This window comes from Notamacropus eugenii, chromosome 4, assembly GCF_028372415.1.
Source record: "Notamacropus eugenii isolate mMacEug1 chromosome 4, mMacEug1.pri_v2, whole genome shotgun sequence".
NCBI classification, from domain to species: Eukaryota; Metazoa; Chordata; class Mammalia; order Diprotodontia; family Macropodidae; genus Notamacropus; species Notamacropus eugenii.
In genome coordinates, this window is record NC_092875.1 from 169,993,640 (window position 1) to 170,009,003 (window position 15,364).

The following is a 15,364-nucleotide window of genomic DNA, read 5'->3' on the forward strand; positions in this document are numbered from 1 at the left end:
TTGAGTGAAGTTTCAGTCAGAAATAGCCTGAGGCATGGAGGTGAAATCTGGAGAGTGATAAGCAGAATCCAAAGAAGAATGAAACATTTGCAAAGAAAACTTATCTTTTACCCCCAACTCTCCCCTCTTCTGATCTTCCCTTCTACTCTCAAGGGTATTGCCATCTTCCCAGTCTCTAAGATCTGTTGCCTTGGTGTCATACTCAATATCTCATTCATCCCACACATCCAAGCTGTTGCCGTATATTCATATCCTTGTACCTTCATGATATTTCTCCCATGTTCCCTTCTTTTTACTCAAACTGAGCCCCATAGTTTAGGCCCTTACCACATCTTGCTTGTCTGTAACTATTACAATGCAATTCTTCTCCCTGCATCAAGTCACTCTGTATTCCAAACTACTCTCTATTGAGCTGTCACAGTGATTTTTCTAAAGTGGAGGTCAAACTACATTACCTCATTTCCCAATGAGCTCTCATCACTCTTGTTACATACAAGATCAAATTCAAACTCCTCTTATGTTTGTCATTTAAAGCTTTTTAAAACCTAGCCATTTCCTACCTCTCAGGTTTTATCATATTTGATTTCCAAGTACTATAATCTAACTGCACTGCCCTGCTTGTTGTTAACTAAATCAGGAAACCCTTTTCCAGTCTCCATGCCCTTGTATTAGCTGTTACCAATGCCTGGAATGCCTTTCTCCTTACCTCTGATTCCTATATTACCCTGCTTCGTTCAAGGTTCAGGACAAAGCCTGCTTTCTTTGGAAGGCTTTGCTGATCCTGCTAGCTATTTGCATCTTGTCTCTCCCATTAGAATGTAAATTGGGGACTGTTTCTTTGTATTGTTGTATCCCCAGCTCAGATTCTAGTTGTCTTTATTAGTTCAATGATTTTTTAAAACTTTCATTTTTTTAATCTCTCCTTTGATTTTCTCAATTTTTATTTTGATATTTAATTGAGTTTTTAAATTTTGTTGATTTTTTAGTATTTTTAGTTGCATGCTCAATTTTTGATCTGCTCTTCCTCTCTTTTACTGATGTAAGCTTTTAAAGATATAATTTTTCTCCTAAACGTTCCTTTGCCTGTATTCCAGAAATTTTGATATATTGTCTCATTGTCATCATTTAAGAAATTATTGATTATTTCTATGATTTATTTTTTCTTCCCACCCATTCTCTGGGTTGTGGTTATTTAGTTTCCAATTATTTTTAGTCTATGCTTCAAAGATCCTTTATGGAATACAATTTTTATTACATTATGGTGAAAATTTTGCATTTAATATTTCTGCTTTGCTGCATTTGTTTGTGAGATTTTTTGACAGTGTCATATACAGCTAACAAATAGGCATACTCCTTTCTATTTCTCTTCAGTATTCTCCAGGCATCTATCACATCTAACTTTTCTAGGATTTCATTTATCTCCTTAACTTCTTTCTTGTTTATTTTATGGTTAGATTTATCTAGTTTTGACAGAGGTAAATTGATTGATTGTCAAAGCTAATTTATAGTAAAATGTAGTTTACCACTTTATCTCTTTTAATTAAGTCTGTTTTTACTTTTATTTTGTCTGAGATCATGATTATCACTCTTGGCCTTTTTCATGTCATTTGAAATACAGATTCTGCTCCAGCCCCTCATTTTAACTCTGTGTATATATCTTCCTATTTCAAGTGTGTTTCTTGTAAACAACATTTTGTTAAACTCTAGTTTCTAATCCATTCTGGTATCTCTTCTGTTTCAAAATTTTTGAATAAGTTCATCCCATTGAAATTCAGAGTTAAGATAACTCCACATTTCCCTCCACCCTATTCTATTATACTTATATTCTCTTTTTTATTCTGATCCTTCTTTAAGAGTTTATTTTTGCTTTTGACCACTGCCTCCTTTAATCTACCCTCCCTCTTTTTCTTCTTTGTTACTAATTTTTAACTCCTTTCCCTCTTACTTGATTGTTTGGTAGGATAAATTTCTGTACTCAACTGTGTGTATGTATATGCTTTTTCCTTGAATTAGTTCAGATTTATATTGAAGTTTAAGTGCTGCCTGCTTTCCCTCACTACCTCCTCCATAATATAATCTCTTCTTGTAGGCCCCATTTATGTGAAATAACTTCCCATTATTCTTCTCCCTTCCTCTTCTGCTCCTCACCCTTCCATTCTTCTTTTGAAATAGCGGAATCACACTTGGGCTGTCTGTCAAATTAAATCCCCTACTAAGACCTCTGGTAATGATTAAATTCTGAAGGGTTACATGTGTCATCTTGCCATATAACAGTGTAACAGTTTAACCTTTTTTTTTAGTACCCTGTGATTTCTTGTTCATATTTAGCTTTTATGCTTGAATTGTGTGTTTGAACACTGAACTTTCTATTCAGTTCTGTTCTCATCAGTGATGTTTTAAAGTCTTCCATTTCATTAAATGTCCTATTTTAACCCATAGGGTTATCCTCAGTTTTGGTGGAAAATGTATTCTTGGTTTTAATCCTAGACCTCTGACTTCTGGAATATCATTCTGAACTTTATGGTGGGGGCTGCTAAATGTTTTGTGATTCTTGCATTATTTTCTTCTTGAACTGGGACTTCTAGATGTTGACTACAGTATTTTTGAGAATTGTCATTTTGAGGATTTCTTTTAGGAGGTAACAAGTAGATTCTTTCAATTTATACTTTACACTCTGGTTTAAAGGTATCTGGCCAGCTTTTCCTTTATAATTTCTTGAACTATGATATGTAGGCTCTTTTTTGTTCATGGCTTTCAGACAGACTAACTAGCTGAAATGATCTCTCCATGATCTATTTTCCAGATCAATTCTTTTTCCTATGAGAAATTTTGTATTTTTTTTCTATTTTTTCTTAATGTCTCATGGAATCATTAGCTTCCTTTGGCCAATTCTGATTTTTAAGGAGTTGTTTGTACCTCTTTCACCAAGCTATTCATTCTCTTTTCATAACTTTCATGACTCTCATTTCTTTTCCCATCTTTTCCATTTTTCCTCTACTGCACTTATTTGTTTTTAGAAAATTTTAATAATATTTTTTCCCAGTTACATGTAAAAAAGTTTCAGCATCCTTTTCCTTTTCCTTTTTTTTTTTTGAGTTCCAAATTTTCTCTCTTCCTCACTTACCTCCCTCCTCCCTGAGATGGTAAGCAATTTGATTTAGGTCATACATGTATAATCATGCAAAACATATTTCTTCCTATTCAGTTTTTAAAATCTTTTCGTTTGTTTTAATCTCTTTCTCAAGCTTTGGATTGAACACTTCTAGGAATATTTATTGGGCACATGTGTACTCTGAGTTGTTTTGTTTTGGGTTTTTTTGAGGCTTTGCTTGTAGATGCCTTCACATCATTGTCTTCTGTCTTTGTCTTCTCCATCCCTGTCACCTTAGTAAGTTTTTATGGTCAGGTTTTTTCTGTTTCAGGTCAGGGTATCCCCAAATGAAGGAACACATATATGGCCTTAATAGACTTAAAAATGGAGATGTCCCCGGTATTTAAATGTGGATAAGACCACTTGTGTCTCCTTAAGCGTGAGCCCATGCCACCTCTCTTCTTCAAACTAGTCCTATCCGAAACATCAGTGATACTGGTAACATATAAATAACCATTAAGATTAAAAATAGTAAAATATTATTTTTAAGTAAAACATTTGAAATTACATGAACATGGTTAATTTTGCAGAACTGTTTTTGGGGGATATGTGAGTTCTCTTTTTTGCTTCTTCATTATAAAAGATAATAAAGAAGAAGAGAAGGGTATATTGGCAAGTATAGGTGAGGCCCAAAAAAGATTTAAATAAAATATTTAAACAAATAAAACAATCCTAAAACAGGCAAAAAAATCAAATGTGGAGCCTAAGCATGTTAAATATATTTTTCATAAAAGGATAAAGGCATTTGAAATTAGGCTACATGGAATTCTTTCAATCTTGGCCTTTTCATTGTACAAATTTAGTCCTTGATTTCTCTAAAAACTTACTCTTATGCCTTGTGCATTCTTCATAACTCTGTGTTTCTCTCTCTCCTTACCTCTTTCTTCCTCTCCCTTTCTCTCTCACTCTATCTTTTTAGGGGGAAAAAAGAAAAAAACTGAGACTAATAAAACTTAATGAGGAACATTTAAATCCTATAATGGCTCAATTTACATTGTAAGTCAGAATAGTTAATGCCATTATTATATATGGGTGGCAACATCCACTCTCAACTGTATTTCTTTTCACTTGAGAATGAGCTAGGGATACTCAAAGGGTAAGCCATGCTAAGAATCAGTAGATTGTTGTTTTTAGTTCTCCAGTGATTTCTGTCTATTTTTTTAACAGACTTGCCATTTTTTCCCCCTGGAATGACAGAGAGAAGGGAGAGACAGAAGGAAATTTTAATTTTAATTTGTGCTTTAGCATCAAGGACTTTATTTTATTGTGTCTTTTTCTGTTTCATGCATCACTGAAGAAAACAGAGCTGTCAGCAAAGTGACCATTTCTAACTGTCTTGTTGTGCTTCAAAATTTATTTTGGGATGGGGAACATTCTCGTAATCCATAGGGTGCACTTAATATGCCGCTTTTCGTTTAAGAATAGTTACTTTTCAGATGTAGGTGTTTGGGGATGTAGCCTGACCTAACAACCAGCATTAATGGCCCAAAGATAGAGCAGCTGAACTTTCAGACTGGCCTCCTTTGGAAGACATTAAGCTGTCTCTGGGGACAGTTCCTGCAGCTTGAGTTACCAGGATAAGTATGTATGAAGAGTACTTTGCTTTCAGAAATTTACTGCTATATTGTCTTATTCATTCCCCACATCAAATGTATAGTGCAGATTCCTGCTTTCTGTACGGTGGAAATAAACTGGAGACTCACTAGGAGCCTGGCCTTAGAATCCAGGCCATGGGAAAACTTTATGGCTAAGACCACCTTATTATAAAGGGGTCCTTTTTGTAATTCAGTTGCTTGGAAAGGGTTCAAGAGAAACCCACCTTATGCTGAATTCCACTCTATATTAAGAAGTGTTACAGAGAGATTCCAATAAAATAGAAAAGTGGCATGTTCTGTATGTGTTCATTTGAAGTTAATCAAATTCCATCTCTCCCACAAAAAGCACAGATTTTCCAATGAAATTTCTTATTAACAAAATGCTGATGCAAAAGCTCTACAATTAAATAGCTCAGTGTAATTGCTCTTGACAAGGTTAGAATCTTGGTCCTACCACAGAAAAATATCATCCATATATATCTATGTTTATAAATAAGTATAGCATATAACTTTTTTCTCAAAATAAAATATATCCCCTTGTGGAATTATTTCTTCTATATGGAAAATTCCTAAATAGAACATAATCTGCAACTTTTATCTTTACCTAGGAAGCTAGAGCACTGGGCCTAGAGTTAGGAAGACCTGAGTTCAAATCCAGCCTCAGTCACTTACTAGCTGCATGACCTTGGACTTGACCCCTGTTTGTCTCAGTGTCTTCAACTATAAAATGGCAATAATGAAAACATTTACTTCATAGGGCAATAAATGAGCATCAAACGAAATAATATTTGTAAAGCACTTAGCACAGTGCTTGGTACATAGTACATGCTCAATGCATTCTATCATCATCATCATTATCATTGCCTGTGATATGTAGGTTCTTGTTCCCTAAACTGAACTTAATTCTTTTGATTTTAAACCTATTATGTGTTCTACTGTCTCTTCCAACTGCAGTGTGATCTGAGCCAACTCACTTGCCCTCTTTGAACCTGTTTCTGTATCTGTAAAATGTGGCACCTTGACTAGGAGATTTCTAAGATCCTATGTTCTAAGACTTTATGATTAAAAATACTTATTTTCAAGATTTCTTGGTTTACTATAGCTAAAAATGTCTATTGTTGACACTTTGAAGTCTCTTTTTTGAACATTCCAAAAGTATATACAAACATGCTTTTTCCTCCAGAGACTACATTTCCATATTCAATAAATTTTAAGTTTAAAAAGTAAAATGATTAATTTTAACTCAGTAGCTATGTCCTCCAGCATTGAAACAGTGAATGTTAATTATATTATTCTATTTTTTTCTCTTATAAATACATAATGTAGCAACTCAATACCTGAAGTACATATGAACAGGTAATAATACCCTACAGATTTTCTGTTGTAATTTTGATTTTAGTATGAAATATTCTTTTATGGTACGCTTGGAAATTCTGTTCTGATTCTTCTCATGTCATGGAGTTGAAGTAGGGTTCTCTAAGCTTGATGTCACAGAAGTATGAAAAAGCACTTCCTGTCCATTTCTCTTCAGATAGAAGGTGGGAGATGAGGTAGTTGACAGGTGTAGAACACTGTATATGGCATCAAATTTTTTTTGCAATATATTGATTTTTGCTGATTTTTTTTTCTCTCCTGCTTTCTGTTTTTTAAGTTGTTATAAGGGATAGCTTTCTGGAAGGAAGAGGAGGAATAACATACAGAGAAATCTAAGCAATGTAAAAAAACTGAAAGATCAAATGAATATATTTTTAAAAAGTGGCTTCTCAAGGATTATATTAGTGGGGCAGTGAAAGAACATTGAATTTTTAATTACAGAATCTAGTTTCAAATCTCACCTGTGATACTCACTACCTGTCTGACCTTGGGCAATCCAATTAACATTCCCTGGGCTTCACTTACCTCATCTGTAAATGAGTATGTGGAGCTAGATGGTTTTTGGAGCCCCATTTAAGTCTATGTCTATATTCCTAATAGGTTCTGTCAAGCTGGAACGGTTATGTTGTAGTATAGACAGGCTTTGGCTGGTTATTGGATGAACTCTTTTGCTATGGCATCCCATGATAGGAAATTACAAAAATGGGGGCCTTTCATCTTATGTGTGTACCTTCTACTTCTATAATGATAGAGGTAGAGAACCATGCCTTTTTTTATTTGTTTTGATATTAACTACTGAAATTTTAAATGTGAAATGTTATCTAATAACCACCAAGTTGTTATTCATTGGAAAAACTAAATACTAGTATTGACTATCATCATAAATGAGTTCAGAAGTTGTAAGAAAGTTTCAATTAAGTAGAAATCTAATTTTCCTTTATTTATGTTTGAGTTAAATTCTTTGAAAATTGCTATGGCAAAGATGGCTTCATTACTACTCACTGATGCCAGTGCAAAGGTGGACACAGAGGAAGATGGCAAAAAAGTAAATTGGGAAATATGGTTCAGGATTAAGAAATGAAAGAGGTTAAAGGTACCTAGGCACTTAAAAACAGTATGATAAAAAATACTTTTATTAAAGAAAAAAGGAAGAAGACATTGGACCTGGCAAATTGAATAATGTCAAGAAAAATGAAACAAATAGAAACAGAAAATGACTAATTTTTAGTCTTGGAGTAAGGAAAGTCTGGATTTGTATTCTTCCTCTGACATTTAATAATTGTCTGGCTGTGGGTCAATCAGTAAAGCTCTCAGAGCCTTAGTTTCTTCAGCTGCAAAATGAGGTTAATAATTCTCTGTAGTTTCTTCCTCACACCAGGGTTGTGAGAATCAAATGACAGTGGAAGTAAAGTGGTTTTTAAACATTTATATTCAGACCATCAACTCAGTGCAAAAGTCTAATGAATGTCAAAATAGAAGAGCAGATTAAAATGAAAAGAAAAGGTAGCATGCTGTTGCAATTATTCTAACCTGACCTATTCAAAGAAATTATTAAAATGAAAAATTAGAATATAGATAAAGGAAGAGACATTGAAATGGATCGTCACTACTTTCTACCAAAGTATAACCAGCATAAAACAATCACTGCAACCAAAAGGCCAAAAAAACCCAGGAAGTGCCTCAGCTAACAAATTTTCATCTCCTTCCTTCCCCACAGACATGACAGGTAGGCAAAGGCAATACTGGTTTAAAATAAAAATTCATTTGTAAAACATTGAAGAAAAGATTACTGGAACATTCTGAATAGTATTCTATGAAAAACAACAAAGAGTATCAGAGAAACAATAAAATCTCCAGGAAGTTTGTCATAGGATTAAATAAACCACATGAGACAAAAACTGGAATGAGAACACCATGGGAAAAAATGGAATATATATGTGAGCATTTTTGTCAGAATTTTTACTACCAATGTAATAACTATATTTGAGTATTAGTATTTCACTGCCTAATGTGCTGTATGAAGTAGAAATGTCTCTAAGGAGGAGAGCGATAGAACAATCAGCTGAACGAGACCAAGTTTTGTTGTTCAGTTGGTTAAGTCATGTCTGACTCTTTGTGACCCTGTGAACGATCCATACCCTTCTATCTTCCACTGTCTCTCAAAGTCTATTCAAGTTCATGTTTATCAAATACATCACACAATCCATCTCATCTTCATCCTTTCCCTTTTGCCTTCAATCTTTCCCAGCATCAGAGTTCTGTTCAATGAGTCCTGTCATTTCAGGCCAAAGTATTTAAACTTCAGTTTCAGTATTTCAGCGTTCACTTTCCAGTGAATAGTCTGTATTAATTTCTTTAAGCATTGACTAATTTGATCTCCCTGCTATCAAAGGGACTCAAAAATCTTCTCCAGCCTCACGATTTGAAAACATCTATTCTGCAGTGCTCAGTTTTCCTTGTAGTTCACCTTTCACAGCCATAGATTGTTACTGGAAAAATCATAACTTTGACTATGTGAACCTTTGTCAGCAAGGTGATGTCACTGCTTTTCAGTATGCTGTCCAGATTTGCCATAGCTTTCCTCCCAAGGAGCAAGTGTTTTTTCATTTCATGGCTGCAGTTGCCATCTGTAATGATCTTTGAGCCCAAGAATATAAAATCTGACGCTACTTCCATTTCTTCTCCCTTTATTTGCCAGAAAGTGATAGGATCAATTGCCAAGATTTTATTTTTTTGAGGTTAAGCTTCAAGCCAGATTTTACACTCTCTTCTTTCTTCCTTATCAAAAGACTTCTTAATTGTTCATTTTGTGCTATCAGAGTGGTACTGTTGCTCTCCCTTAATTCCGACTTTTGACTCATCCAGCCTAGACATTTTCCATAATGTTCTCTACATACAAGTCAAATAAATAAGGTATGCAGCCCTGTCATACTTCTTTTCTAATCTTACACTAAGAACCATGTTTGGTTCTAACTGTTTGTTCTTAGTCCACATACAGGTTCCTCAGGAGACAAGTAATATGAGCTGGTAGTCCCATCTCTTTGTGCCACATTTTGTTGTGATCCACAGTTAAAAGCTTTAGTGTAGTCAATGAAGCAGAAGTAGATGTTTTTTCCTGGAACTCCTGTGCTTTTTCTATAATCCAGTAAATATTCGCCGTTTGGTCTCTAATTCCTCTGCCTTTTTGAAAACCAGCTTATTTTTGTGGTAATTTTTAGTCACATACTGCTGAAGCCTAACTTGCAGAATCTTAGGCATAACTTTGCTTGTATATGAAAGTGAGTACAATTGTTCAGTAATTTGAACATTCTTTGGCATTGTCTTTCTTTAGGATTGGAGTGAAACTTGATCTTTTTCAATCTAGTGGCCACCATTGAGTGTTCCAAATTTGGTGGCATATTGAATGCAGCACTTTAATAGCATCATCTTTCAGGATTTTAAATAGTTCAGCTGGAATTCCATCACCACCACTAGTTTTACTGTTAGCTTTGCTTCCTACAGCCCACTTGACTTCCATTATCTGGGTCGTCTGACTCTAGATCAATAACCACACCACTGTGGTTATCAGTGATATTAAGATCTTGTCTAGTTTTTCTGTGCCATCTCTTCCTAATCTCTTCTACTTTTGTTAAGTCCCTACCATTTCTTAATTTTAGCATGCCCATTTTTACTTCAAACATTCCAGCATATCTCTAATTTTCTTGCCAGAATCTCTTGTCTTTTCCATTTCATGGTTTTCTTCTATTTCTTTATATTGCTCATTTAAAAATTGGAAGAATAAGAAAGATACTCTGTAGGAGGTACTACTTAAGCAAATCCTTGAAAGGAGCTAGGAAATCCAAGAGTCAGATCTACCTAATTAATATTTCTAAATCATGTTTTTCTATGTCTCTTCATTTCAAAAACTCCTGTGGTCCCCTATTTGCTCTGGATAAAATAAAAACAGTGATATTTGGCATGTAAATCACTTTACAATCTCATTCCAATCTATCTTTTTAAATTCATTTCTTATTATTTTCCATTATATATTTTATGTCCTAGCCAAACTGATCTACTTGGTGTTTTCTGTACTTAATAGTATGCTAGGAAATGTTTAACAACCCTGAAAAAAAAAGTGTATATTTATGTAAAAAGGTTTATTATAAATTTTATGGTTATAAAGGATATGTAGCATTTAATTTATCAATAGTAACAAAATACACCATACTATTCTTCATGATAAATTTCTTTTTCATTTCTTGATTTTTGCCACTTACGGTTCAACTTTGATTTGACATATGGAGTGGCACCCTAATCCATTCTTTTCTCATAGATTCATTGTCATTAAATTTGATATGTGCTTGACTTGAAAATACACTCTCCTGTGATTGACACTAATTCTTTTAAAGCTACAAACAGCATAATCAGTGCAGAAGCTGATTGAAACACACACTGCCTATGTTTGTCAATCAACTCACAAAATCCTGAAAATTCAACATTTGGCTCTTGCAAACCAGCATGAGCTGACTCCAACATACCTCTGCTTGTACATGAAATTTCATCTCCCATTTCTCTGCCCTTATTGACAAAATTTCTGTTTCATAGGTAGTTCAAGTATGTTAGTCCTATTTCACAGAAAAGGGAACTAAGGTTTTGAGAGATTAGGTTACTTGTTCATGAGTCTTTAATACTTTGATGAATCACATCATGCTGGGTAGATTTCACCTCATTGCAAATTATAATAAATTCCTTTCTTCTTGTTCTTTGTGACTCTTATTTGTCTCTTCTTATAAATGCCTCACAGTGGATAAACTCATTATTCTCGAAACTTTCTTTAACATTTCTTGAAATTATGTGACTATAATGGAGGAAGTTAACTGTCTGGTGGTTATCCCCTCACTCATACTATATGCATGTGCCATCTTTGTGGTGTTTTTTTTCCCCAGTCATACAATTCTCTGATGACATCCTTTATTTCTCTTCATCTGGGCACTTATTCCTTGGTAGCATGTTGCTGTCTTCCTGCATCTACCATATGCATCTACTATTTTCCTTTGTGTAACCCATAATTCTTAAGTCTTAATTCAGTTCTTAAGAGAATTAAGTAACATTTCCTGATTTATCATTTAACTTCACTGGAAGAATATTGATAATAAGATGAGCCTGTGTTACAGGGAGAAGTTTCTAGTTGTTGAAAATGAACTTCCCGATTCACCAAAGGAAATCTAGGTTCATGAGATAATTGATTTAGAATCAGAAGGCACCTTCTAGTCCAACCCCCTTATTTTACAGATATAGAGCCAAGGCCCCAAGAGGTTTAGTGCTTTGCTGAAGGTCACCCTGGTAGTAAGGAACAGAGGCAGGATGAAACTAAGGTTCTCTGACTCCAAGTATAACGCACTTTCCATTATACTCTCTATAGTCTATCCTCTTCATCCAATTCTGTTCTGGCCTTAATTCATTGTCCATTTGCAATATCTGACCAAAACACAGATACTGACAAATCAGTTCTATAGGTTGGCTATCCAACTACATATCATATTCTGAATAAGAGCCATTCCTTATCCACTTGATTTTTCCTGTGTGAGTAGTATAGATCCCATTTAGGAGGCTCTTCAGTGTTGTGAGATGCAATCATCATAATGTACAATCCTTAGACAGAGTCATCCTCACTACCTGTGGGAAATCCTCCTTTCACTTGACATATGCCATGAGGATGACATGTACCTTTATTGAACAGATGTCTCTGTACTTTATGTATCTTTTGATAGTGATAAAGGGCTTTTGAACAGTTGTCTCTATTGTTACATCTTTTAAAGAATCTATACACCTTTCAGTCAATGTGACTATAAAGGTGTACCCCTGCTATGAATTACTATTTATTAGCATCTATCTATATCCGTTTTGTCTCTTCATCAAACATGCCCTCAGTGTGTTTATGGATTATTCCCCTAAAGATTTATATCATGATGGAATAGTAGGTATATGAACCAATGTTTTTTTCTTAATTGTTCTTAGGGGAGCAATAACAAGGTCTGTGATTTTTTCCCCCAGGTATTGGATTTTCCTTTCTCTCATATCTGTTCAATAAACCCTTAAACACCATCAGGAATATATTGCCCCCAAGACAGACCTTCTCTGGTTATACATGATCTGAGCAAGTCACTTTTCCCACTTTAATACCATTTCTACTCCATCATGTACCATGCCAGGGTTTATGAGGATTGGGCCAAATGATGATAGTTCATTGTCGTTGATGGAGAAAAGAGGTTAGTATCAAAATCTTTATAGATCTTTTCTCATTTTTAATCTGTTTGTTGTTCTCTTTCCAGATTAATTCTTAAATGCCCTTGGGATAATCTAAGTCTCTTGCCAAGCCTTCTAGAAATGTTCTTTTCACTCTGCTCCGCTGCTTCTCACTGTTTTATGAGGTGACATTGCTCATAATCTCCTCCCATCCTCCTCCACAAGATTTTACAGCTAGATTTATAGTCTAAATCACTATTGCTTTGCTTGCTATATCTTTCTAATTGGCTAGGAGGTCAGGTATTTGCTGGTTGAGATGGTTTCTGGTCTCTTTTGGTCTCCTCATAGACTGGTTAATTTATGTCAGTTAGAACTACAGAATACAGTGGTTATTTACCTGGGAATCTCAAGGAGTTAGTGGTAGATTTCAGGGGGTTGTTGAACTCACTAACTTCTAAAAGAAATTTAACATTTCCTTCATATTATGAATGTGGGAAAATGTTATTGTGAGAAGGGGTCTAGGACTTTCTCATGCTGCTAAAGGAGTCCATAGCACAAAAATATGATTAAAACCCCCTCCTTCAGAAATGTTGAGAACCGATGTCTGTCATTTCAGGCTTTTTCCATTGTTCGTCGTGAACAGTTTGTTTAAATAAGTTCTGGTGGGTAGTACATCAGTTGTATGCCAAATCTTCCTCTCATTTTGACTCTTTCTTCACGGTTGATATTGATTTTGTTCTTTGTTTAAAAAAGTAAATGGTTTGCCAGTACCTAGACAGCAGATATGAAATGACTCCCATATAAATAACAAGTAATTTTTATCTATTAAAATGTAATCAATTGCATTTTTTCTCTTTTGCATTATTATTTAGTAATCGCCATATCTAACACCCCTGGTTCTTTTTTGAGAGGTAGAACACAATGGAAAAAGTATAGAACTTGTATTCATAGGACCAGAATTCCACCCTTTGTTCTCAACTTTCATTTATGTGCTCTAGAAAAGTGGTCGTGGTTGCCTCACTGGGGACCCAAACTGGCCAGTTCCAGTTGAGCAACACACCTTCTTTCATTCTTTCTTTCTTTCTTTCCTTCTTCCCTTCCTTCTTTCCATCTTCTCCCTCCTTATCTACCTCTTAGTTTCTTTCTTCTTCCTCTCCCTCTTCTCCCTCCTCTCCCTCCTTCCATCCATATAGGGAATTATACACTTACTTATGGGTGCTCTACGCAAATGAGTGTAAATTTTGACTACTGAAACCTAGGAAGGTATCTTGGGATTTATGGGCTAGACTTCTTTTTTTGTGCCTTAAACTCAAATAACTCTGGTTCTCATTGATTGGCCAAAAGTAGGTTCCAGCCCAAGCCTTACTTGGTCGTTGTTTGGATTCTGATGACTAAAAGTCAGTGTAATTGGCAATTGTTTCTGTTTCAACCAGAAACCCTGGGGGTCTTCACCTTCCAGATTGTTCCAGACTTTTTTAACTAAGTAAAAGAGGCTATTCTTTGCCATATTTTTAACGTAGCCTTAATCCCTGAATGGGAATTGCCTCAAACAAACTTAGACCTGAGAAGGACCTTGGCTTAAAAGGGCCAGGACCTCCCACTTCATGCCAGGTCATCTCCAGTTGTCCTGATCTCTATCTTGCCATTGGAATCACATGACTCTGGAGGAGACAATGAGGCTGGTGACTTTGCACAGCCTTGCCTCACTTAAATCCAGTTCACTTGTAAGTCATGGCATCCCCTTCCTGATGTCAAATTTCTCTTTGAGGACAAACGACAAGCAACAGGAACAGCAATCTGGAGAAGTTCACTTAACCTTCCAGGGCGTCAGCTTCCTCATCTGTAGAATGAAATAGTTTGATTAGATGGTGTCTAAGGTTCCTTCTAACTTTTTAATCTATGATCCTATGATTCTTGAACAAGGAATTATATATATATATGTATATATGTATATATATATATGTATATATATATATATACATATATATATATATATATATGTTGAATTTTATTAATGTTCTATGAGGTTTGCCTCTCTCATTCTTTGCTTCTTAACCATGTTTTCCAGTTCATTTTTCTTCCTTGTCAGGTATGGATAGTTTTACATTAAAGTCATTGGCTATCAAAACATATGTTGATTTAATTTGTAGAGTCTTATCAATTTCTGTATAAAATTTATTTACCCCTTTATCTCCTGCAACAAATATTGGTAAGAAGTTGCAAGCATCTTCTCATGTTTGTCATGTGAACATTACTATGAGGTAACCAAGTATCCTATGAAATTATTTTTATGCTTACCTTACTGGCAAAACCAATTTTACCAAGTCCTTTATTTACTTCTCCAAGGAGAAATTGTGACTAATCTTTCCATTTAAATACAATTTCCATTTGTCTTCTGGCTTCATTTATGCTGAGAATTTCAAGGTTGAATTTTCTCTTGTTGTATGTCCATAAGCACCTCCCAATTAGATTATTCACAATTCTATTTATGTTTATAGACTATAAAAACTTGACTCTCATATATCCTGAGTCCCTTTTCCCTAGCTGCCACCATCTTTTGCAGATGCAGAAGGTTGTTTCAGAAGACTTAGAACTCTTTTACATTTTTCTTTGTTTCATAGATTGTCATGGCCAGAGAACTAACCACATAAGGCAAGCCTACTAGTGATAAGATTCTCTGTACATAACTACAAATGCCTTTGAAAAATAGACATGATATGGTGTCAGAACCTTACTCTATGCCTTTCTTGCTTGGTAGTACCTTCTGACTCTTTTGTTTCGCTATGGTTTTTAGAAATCTAGGATAAAATGAAGCATTTAAATGTGGACCGATTATCACAAAACAAATGTCTAAGGCAGTGTTCAACCTCAATTCTCCTCACTTAAATTCACTACTTTGAATAATGGAAGAACACCATCTCTGAAGAATTAAAATTGCAGTTATCCCAAAGAAAAGGAGAGAATAGTGGTGCAAGCAATTAGGCTGAATCATGTCTTAAAACATAACCTGCCCACCAAA

The 15,364-nt window shown here is 34.9% G+C and overlaps 1 protein-coding gene across 3 annotated transcripts in view; it reads left to right on the plus strand.

Annotated features, from left to right (window-relative positions):
* Nucleotides 1–15,364, plus strand: part of GMDS (GDP-mannose 4,6-dehydratase) — a 761,839-nt gene that overhangs the window by 390,108 nt on the left and 356,367 nt on the right. The window lies entirely within an intron of this gene.